We start from the raw sequence: 10,006 nt of genomic DNA on the forward strand, positions 1-10,006 counted from the left end.
CTTAATTAAAAGCAATTAATTAAAGTTAAGAATTAAAGTTAAAGTTATTATTAAATATAAAAGGAACAAAATACAAAATATGGCCAAATAGGATTCGGAAAAGCTAGTCTGATCTTACTAAGCTGAGGAAACGGAGGAAAGCGATAATTACCGGTCAATTAGGAATTTAGTAAAACGTGGTTGCCATTAACCGAATGGGCTGAAGATAGGACAGGGTGTTGTCTGCGTTTCGGGCGTCGCTCGTCTGAGGCTTCAGGCACGGAGAGCCGGCTCCGAGGCTCGACCGTGGGTCTGATTGGGCCCTGAGGTGGCGCGCGCCGATCGGTCTTCTCAGGTTGGCTGAAGGGTCCACGCCATCAGGGAAAGGTCGGCGGGAAATTTGGAAAAGCGCGCGCGCGAGGCTTGCTCGGAATGAAGTTAAGTTTCCTTTATATGAAAAGCTATGGCCATGGGCTAACCTTACTCGCAGAGACAATAATTGATACAAATATTTATTATTCTGTTCGACAATATTTCGCGAGTGTGTGTCACCACAGACTCATCTGAAAAATATGTCTACCCTCAACCAAGTACCACTTTCCCAACTGACAGCTTTTTCTACTTCCGTTCAACTTCCTCCAGTCTGTGTAATTAATTCAAATTTTCAACATATTTCGCCAAATGATAACGCCCGAGCGCTAGAGGAAGCAATTATATATAATTACAACTTGCTACTGCGACGAGTGTTAAAATATTTGCGTGTCGAATACCAAAATTGCTATACCATAGCTGCGAATGGTTGATTCTTCTCAAAATTTGAATACCAGAAATTTTGAAATATGAAAAAGATTATATTATTTCTGGTAATTTCTGCATTGATTTACGTGTACGCAGCTGAGCGAGTAAAATCACAATATACTGCTTCAAATCACAACTCGATTCAGGGGGAAAAATTGCAAGGTCCTTATTTTAGTTGCAAATTTTGTTTATTTAATTGCATTAAAAAAACCTCAAACAGATTTCGCCACCAATAATTTAGGCAAGCCCAGGAGTGTGAAGCGTCAGAAAATTATTAAGTGCTGCGGAGTTGCAAAGTGCAGTTTGTTGAACTCAAATGCATCCCAAATATCAAAGGCGAAGGTGAGAGTTGAAAATAAATTTTTCAGAACAACAACAAAAGTAAAGAATTTTTGAGCAGACCAAAAACAATACCACAAAGTTTGTGCCACAAAAAACATCCAAAATTTTAACTTCAGAAATGACCGCTTTTTCACCCCAAGATGAGTCGACCGTTAAGACCGTTTTGTTTGTGACAGAAGAAACGACCGTTCTTTTGACACAGGAGAAATCGACTTTGAAAGAAAAAATCCTGATCAGCAACAAGCAAACAACAACTGCTGACAGCTTGAAGAAAATTGCATCAACCGTTGAAGCGAAAATACGTTTTATTGAAATTTTAACTTCACAGTCTAAGAACTCTGACAAAAAGACGATTTCCAATATTTTGGTTACGAAACAAGTACAGCAATCAAAATTTACTCTAAGAAGCAATGAAGTATTTTTGGAAGAAACCACATTGGCGCCCACGCAGTCCTTGGACACCGCACCAATCAAACTAGTGCAATCAACTTTAACTCCCTCTACTCCAGCGTCAATGATTTCTTATGCCGAATTGCCGTCTACCTCCACTTATGGTACAACAAATATGGCTGATACAATCACCACCACGGTTCAGACAACAACCCTCACCACTTTGATCACTGCAAACCAGTCGACTAAAATCTTGGTGTCTTCGTCTTCGTCTTCAACGACCACATCTTCTTCTACAGCTTCAACCGCTGTAAAACTTCTTTATTTTATATTTTTTAATACTAAAATTAATTGTTTTTATAATATAGGGAACTTCTCCTCCTCCGAAGTGCAATTCGGAGAATGTATGACAGTTCGTTAAATAATTTTCATAAAAATCAATTCTCAGAGAAATGATTTATCTTAAAAATATATTTATTGTGTAGAAAGCACAAGAGTTTAGAAAATACTCAATTGAATGATCTGAATGACAAATATTTTAAAATTAAGAGGAATAATGAAATTCTAAAGATTTATAAATAAGACTACTAATTTCTATCTCTTCAAACAGGTGATTTTGAATTCAACAAGAAACAATCCTATCTTGAGTAATTTTAATAGCCGAAAAATAAATTAATACTCTTAATTAATGACTCAAATATTTTCTTCAACAGCGCCTGAAATTCACGGATTTTGGATTGAAGCCTGTGGGCAAAATCTCCTCCTTGGGAAATCTTCGGTTTATCACGTGGTTTAAAAAATTAAACTGTAATTTATGTATTTTATTTTTTATTATTAAAACAGGGCACGTGGGAAGAAAACTCAGCAAAATGCGCATCACTAAACATGAGTCCCTTTTCCCTCGAAAGCATTGATAAACTGGAGTGCATGAAGCAGCAAAGTTTGTTTTAAAATTTTCTAAAAAGTCATTTTGATTTTGTAAATGCAATATCAGTTATAACGTGGAAATTCAATTCAAATTATTGGACGGGTGGCGTAAGGGAGGGCGACACCTTCGTTTCGTGCTCTTTGAACGGCACCCTGACTTTGCCTCAGGGCGTCGACCTGCGCGATGACTCGGACAAGCGCAAGAACTGCCTGCAAATGCGAATTTCCAAAACGAACGCCACATTTTTCCTCACCAACAGAAACTGCTCGGAAAAAACCATTTTAGCCTGCCAGGTTTTATATTTGCTTCAATTTGTGCTTTTTTAATAGAAGTGAAAATAAAATCAGGGTTCCCCGACGAAGCCTCCGAAGTGCACTAGTCCTTTTTGCCCGACCGTGGCGTGCGACAGAAATGTATAATTTTCGTGAATTTTCATTGCGGAAAAATTTGCATGTTAACAAAAATTTATGTCCTCGTAGCCTCAATTTTATTCCATGACAACAAACAATGCTACGATTTTAAATGGTCGGTTACAAATTTTAAAATACTATAGGGTATTTTTTTTTTTCAATTTTCTAAGCAGATTACAAAAAACACGGTGTTTGGGCCTCTCATAAGATGCGATACTACATCTTCAGTTTCCCGAATGATACTAGAAGCGTAATTTATCAACTCACTTTATTATTTACCCAATTTTACAATTAATTTTACAGTATGTGGAAGCGACGAAGGCTTGCTGTGCAATTGGAGCGTCACTTCTGAGTCTGGACGCTACCTTCAAATACGACGCGCTCAAGAGAATCTTTCCCACATTACGGAATGGTTTGAACTTTAGCCATATTAGTTTTTTTACACTTCCATAAAAGAAAATTCTATTCCCGTACTTGTTATCCTTTAATTTTGCGTAAAAATTTTAATTTTTATTGGAATTTTTTTTATTACACATAATTGACAGCTAAATCACCTTCGAAAGTTTTTAAAAGAGAAGGATGCTTGCATTAGGGAAATATCAAGAGCTAATTTTTATTATAATCAACATACAAATATAAATTTATATAAAAAAACCATTCAATCAATAGGATCTATCCAAGGATCCTTACTAGATATATGATTTTTATTTTTATTTTTGAAGTTTTCAACCTCATTTTTCAGAAGTGGACAATCAGACATTCTGGACCTCTGGCACCGATGAGGGCTGCGAATCGGTTTTTGGTTATTGCACAGCAAAAAGGTTATTGCGAACCGAAGCAAAGTGGCTTCCTGGACAGCCGGACAACGCTGGACGAGGTGAAAATTATCTGGCGGTTTTTTTGTCCAACGCCACATATCCGGCGCTCGCCGATTTTGATGGAGAAACAAAATTTCGCTACATATGCGAGGTTGAATTTTACACAAAATTTTTATTTTGCTGATTTTCGTGTCAGCAGACAAGGTACAATTCGGGGACAAAGAGCGGCAAACAGGCACTGGTGGACGAGTGTTCGGAAATCAACAACGTTAATCAAAGTTAAATTAGAAATTAATGGAAAATAAAATCGAATCAACTTAATTTACCCAGGTGAAATAGACATGCTACTAAATACAACTACCTTTAGTGTCAAGATAAAAGTGCGTTTCAAAATTTGCCAAATATTTTCCAATTTCTTGAATAATTAAACAATATCAGTGCTTCATCAACTGCGTTGGAGACGCAACTGACCTTGTAAGAAACCAAAATAATATTTTTAGGAATAAAATGCAAAGATTTTAAATTTTAGTTGGTAAACGGCAAGTTTGTGGAAAGTCAAATTTTGGCTATACTGGAGACTTTATCGATGGGGGACACTGCGGCCCTGATGAAAAACATGGCCATCATGAACGAGTGCGGCGGAAACAAAACTTGTAAAAATAGTAATAAAAAAATCAAGCAAAAAAGTCATCTCTCAACTTTTTGAAGTGGGGATGAGTGACTGCGACAAGGCGTTTTCGTTGGTCAAATGCGCCAACGACAAGGCACCAGAGGTGATTGAAGGACTCGTCAAGGAATTGGAAAACAGGATTCCAACCGTGAGGCTAAATTTCAATAATAAAACTAATTTGTATATCTTTTTTAAAGGATGAGGCTCCGATTGCGCGGAATCTGGGATGCTTAAATAACATCCCTTGCACAGTTAACGTAATTAAGACAAATGAAAATTGAACAAATGATACAACGGAAAAATCATATTTGATCTGTTAGATGACTATTCGGAGTTCTTTTTTGGCTTCTTATGCACAGCCAACCAGTATTATACTGCAATTATAATTCATTATAAAATTGAAGATTATCATGAGCAGGCGCTGGTTGCATGATATATTACAACCCTCTTATCATAATCTGCAAGTGCAGCAACTCCAAAGTGTACATGAGCCATCCCACTAGGGTACGTAAAAGTTCAAATTTTCTTTGTAAATTAATTTGATTTCATTTGATTGACGCTTGATTCACGGTGTTTAGAATTGAAATTCGGCTTTTCCTCCGGGAATTTGTTTTGTTTATTTTTCTTTTTCGAAGCAATAAGTGAATCAAAGATCCCAATTGAGGGAAGGCGCTGGATCTAAATTCAAACACAGTCATTATTCTTCTTTGATTTTTTCAATGGAGGCCGGAGTTGTTCCAACAGTGGAAGAAAATTTCACTTTCCAAGGTCGTATCGCGATGAAAATTTTTAATCGGCATTGCGACGTTATTCACAAAAAGTTTTACTTTTATGCTTAGGAATAAACAATTTCCCGTGTACACACATCCTTAATACAAAGTTATAAATCCCATTAGAATTACACGGCGGAGGGCGCTTATCGATTCTGCTGCGAGCGAGGCTTGAAATTGATTCAATTCAAAGTCTACGTCGAGATGGTAAACTGCATGCGCCAATATGGTAAAATAGAAAACACAAAACGAGAGAAAATTATTTTTAAAGATACATCATTCCATCTTCAGAGTTTGAAAAGGGACTTATAATTAGATCTATAATTTCTCCGATGCATTTCAAAAATTTAAATCAAAAACAAAGACAAACAAAAAATACATTGGAATTGTAAAAAAAAAATAATAAAGCTATAATAATTATTGTTTTTTTTTTGCAGCACCACCTAATGCGACACTTAATCCCAACTCTTACTTAAACATCCCTGTCGTCGCATCAAACGTTGCCTACGACTGCGAAAACCAGGTGGACTTCACTCAAAGATCGGTCGATTCGAATTTGACTGTATATTCAGGCACTACAGGACTTCAGTACGTGGCCGCTAAAATTTTGTTTAATGGCAACATCATATTCTCGCCCATGTCGGCCGACGCTCTTTTTGAGTTTGTTTGCGAATTCCCGTGAGATTTAAAATTGACCAAATTTGCAAAGTTTAATAACGGTCTTTGGCATCAGTTTACTTTTTAATTTTAATCAGGAAACAAAACTTTGATGTGGGGAAAATATAACATTTGTTTGTGATATGCGAGATCTTGCTATGTTCAGCAAAGCAGTGCCTAAAATAAATTTTGTATTATATTAAAGTATCTTTTAATTTGTGCTTTTGGTATTGCGTTTATTTCTTTTGTAAAGAGTGTATGGGTGCTGGTCTCTGTGCAAAGCTTGAAATGCATTAATCTTTCAAAAAAAAAATTATCCTCTTTGGGAGAGTTGCACTTACTGCGGAATAATATCTCCCACAAAGAAAAAAAAAATGGTTTCTTTTCTCCTCATTTCACCCAGCTCTACAGGACACCAAAATGTGGATTGAAACTTTGAAAATATCAACGTTTTTCTTTCCATTCTACTCTGGATTGTAACTTTTGGTTTTGGGTTGAAAGGTTAAATCTTCTGTATAGCTATCAATTCCAAAAAAAATCAAAGTTTCTTAGAATATATAAAAATAAAAATTAAACAAACAAACACAAATATCTTATTGTATACCCTTTTATCATTATATTTTGAAAAAGTAAAAGTTTTTAAAAACGGGCCTTTTAAAATTTAATATTGCTGCACATCGATTAAAATGATTTTCACGCAGAAAATAATAAGTCCACAAGCAATATTTTAAATTTTAAAACAGCACCACTTTTATTGATTGGTGCAATCAACAAGAACAGCAAACTGGCATCAAGACCGCACTCTACCTTAACTTTTATAATGACAGGTTTAAAAATTATAGAGTTAAATTGACACAAATGAATGAGATAATTATTGTCTGCCATCCACGGCTTCTGGTCCTGATGGCTCTGCTATTATTATTATTATTTATTCTTCTCGTTCTCGGTCTGTACAAAAATTTTTAAAATTGGAGAAAAAAAAGAAGAAAGGGTTTACAACTAGCAGATGTCTGCTAAAACGCCGAACATCAAAAGAGACACGGCCGCCGCGGTAAACCTAGCGGATAGAGCAAAGAAAATTAAAATATAAGAACAAATAAAAATGGGTTAGAGAAAAATTTAGTATTTCTCAATAAATATACGACATGCCAAACACAAATTGTCCTTTTAATTATTAAAAAAAATATTCGCACGTATTTAATTAAATTTAGTAATATTTTATTTTCCAATTAAATTTCACTGTGAAAATATTTCGACACCTGAACAGGCATTCAAATAATATTTTCCATGGAGTATCAGCTTTTTCCGTTTCTATTCGACTTCCTCTTAACTGTGTAATTAATTCAGAATTTCAACACATTCGGCCCAATTATAACACCGAGTGAGAGAGGAAGCAATTATTTATAATTACGCGATATGTTTTTATTGCGGCGGGTTTATGAATTTCTACATGTTTCCACAGTGTTAGAGGCTTAGGCTGGGATGCTTCATGAAAAATATTTTCCCCACTTTTGAATAGCAGAAACTTTTAAATATGAACAAGATATCTTTATTTCTGGTAATCTCTGCTTTGATTTATGTGTACGCATCAGACGAACTCGTAAAGTCACAATATGCAAAGCGGAATACTACTTCAAATCAAAACTCGATTCAGAGGGAAAAAATCCTAGGTTCTTATTTTAAATTTATTTCAAGAAAGTGTCCTGAAACAAAACAAAATTATATACATATGATAATATAGGCAAAATGAGGAGTTCGGCGGCGAGGCGGCAGAAAATAATAAAGTGCTGCGGAGTTGCAAAGTGCAGTTCATTGAACTCAAATGTGAACGTCAAAATATCGACGTCAAAGGCCAAGACAAAGGTGAGGGTTTGAAAATAAATTTTAGGCAAAAATAATAAATGTTTGAGCAGACCAAAAACAGTACCACAAAGTTTGTGCCACAAAAAACATCCACAGTTTCAACATCTCAAATGACCACTTTTTCACCCCAAGAAGAGTCAGCCGTTTTGCTTGGGACGGAAGAAACGACCGCTCTTTTGGCACAGGAAACATCAACTTTGACAGGAGAAAACCTCATCAGCAACGAGCAAACAACAACTGCCAACAGCTCGGAGAAAACTACCTCCAATATTCCCGTTGCAGATCAAGCCCAGCAATTTACTCCAACTATTGATAAAGTATTATCGGAAGCAACTTCATTGGCACCCACACAACTCTTGGAGACCGCAACAACCAAAATAGCACAATCAACCTCCACTGCCTTTCCACTAACGTCGAATATGATAACTTCTACTATTACTAATGTGCCTTCTGGTACAACTAGTCTTGCTGCTAAAACCACCCCCAGGGTCCAGACAACGACCCTTGTCAATTTGACAACTGCAAACCAGTCGACTAAACTCTTGGTGACTTCAACGACTGCATCTCCCACTACAACTGTAAAACTTCATATATTTATTGAAAAATTATTTAATCGAATATTTATAATTAAGGAAACTTTTCCTCCTCCTCCGAAGTGTAATTCTGGCAATGTACGACTAACCGTGAAATAATTTTCTGTAAAATTAATCTTTATTTTTTTATCTTAATGACATATTTTGTATAAAAAATAAATTGCACATAAAAGCACATAATTATGAGCTTAAATCTTATGTAGTCCAGGATCTAAATCATTTCCATCTGTTTGAATAGGTTCAGAATGCAACAAAAGTCATTTCAATATTGAGTAATTTTAAAAGCAAACATGTTTAATAATGCAGGGAGCTGACTTTCACATTTTTTCCAACAGCGCCAGAAATTTATGGATTTTGGATTGAAGCCTGTGGGCAAAATCTCCTTCTAGGGAAATCTTTGGTATGCTAAAAATTATATAAATTCGTTCTATGATTTTATTGAACTCTGACTGAGCAGGGCACGTGGGAAGAAAACTCTGCAAAATGCGCATCCCTAAACATGAGTCCATTTTCTCTTGAAAGCAGTGCTAAGCTTGAATGCATGAAGCAGCAAAGTTTGATTTAATTTTTTTTTATCGAAAGTAATTTTTTTCTAAAATTCAAAATTAGCAAAAAGTTGGAAATTCAATTCAAATTATTGGACGGGTGGCGTAAGGGAGGGCGACACCTTCGTTTCGTGCTCTTTGAACGGCACCCTGACTTTGCCCCAGGGCGTCGACCTGCGCGACGACTCGGACAAGCGCAAGAACTGCCTGCAAATGCGAATTTCCAAAATGAACGCCACTCTTTTTCTCAGCAACAGAAACTGCTCGGAAAAAACCATCTTCGCCTGCCAGGTTTTATTTGGTCCAATTTATACATTTTAATAATTTAGAAGTAAAAATAAAATCAGGGCTTCCCGACAAAGCCTCCAAAGTGCACCAGTCCTTTTTGCCCGACCGTGACGTGCGACAAAAATGTGAACTTTCGATCACAGAGAATTTAGCTTCATAACAAAAATTAATATCCACAGCCAGCATTTTACTCCACGTCAACAAAAAACAAAACAACGTTAACTGGTCGGTTGTCGGTTTTAATTTAAAAATTAGTCAAATTTTAATTTTTCAAGCAGATTTCAATAAACACGGTATTTGGACCTCAAGTAAGATGCGATACTACATGTTCAGTTTCCTGAATGATACTAGAAGCGTAATTTATCAACTTACGGACATTTATTTATTTTTTTTTTAATTTTTTAACAGTACATGGAAGCGAATAAGGCTTGCTGTGCGATTGGAGCGTCGCTTCTGAGTTTAGAATCCACCTTCAAATACGACGCACTCAAGAAAATCTTCCTCACATTACCAAATGGTTTAAATTTTGTAGTAAAATTTTTATATCCTTTAGAAAATTTCATTTACCATAATAAGTTGAGATTTTGATAAAAATATGCTTAACCAATTGAAACTTCATTAATAATAAATGTAGTTTCCAACATTACTTATTTATTTACGTTATTAAATTCCCAAGTGGAACTCCTAAAATGATAAGAATTTCAATATTAAAAGCGATTGATTTAATTGTGTGCATCATGCTTCTATTGAATGTTGGATTAAATTTTTCAGGGGTGGACAAACAGACATTTTGGACTTCTGGCACTGACGAGGGCTGCGAAAAGATTTTTGGTTTTTGTTCTACAAAAAGGTTATTGCGAACCGAAGCAAAGTGGCTTCCTGGACAGCCGGACAACGCTGGACGAGGTGAAAATTATCTGGCGGTTTTTTTGTCCAACGCCACGTATCCGGCTCT

The sequence above is a fragment of the Neocloeon triangulifer genome, unplaced genomic scaffold (genome assembly GCF_031216515.1).
Source record: "Neocloeon triangulifer isolate White Clay Creek 2 clone unplaced genomic scaffold, ASM3121651v1 ptg000011l, whole genome shotgun sequence".
NCBI lineage: Eukaryota > Metazoa > Arthropoda > Insecta > Ephemeroptera > Baetidae > Neocloeon > Neocloeon triangulifer.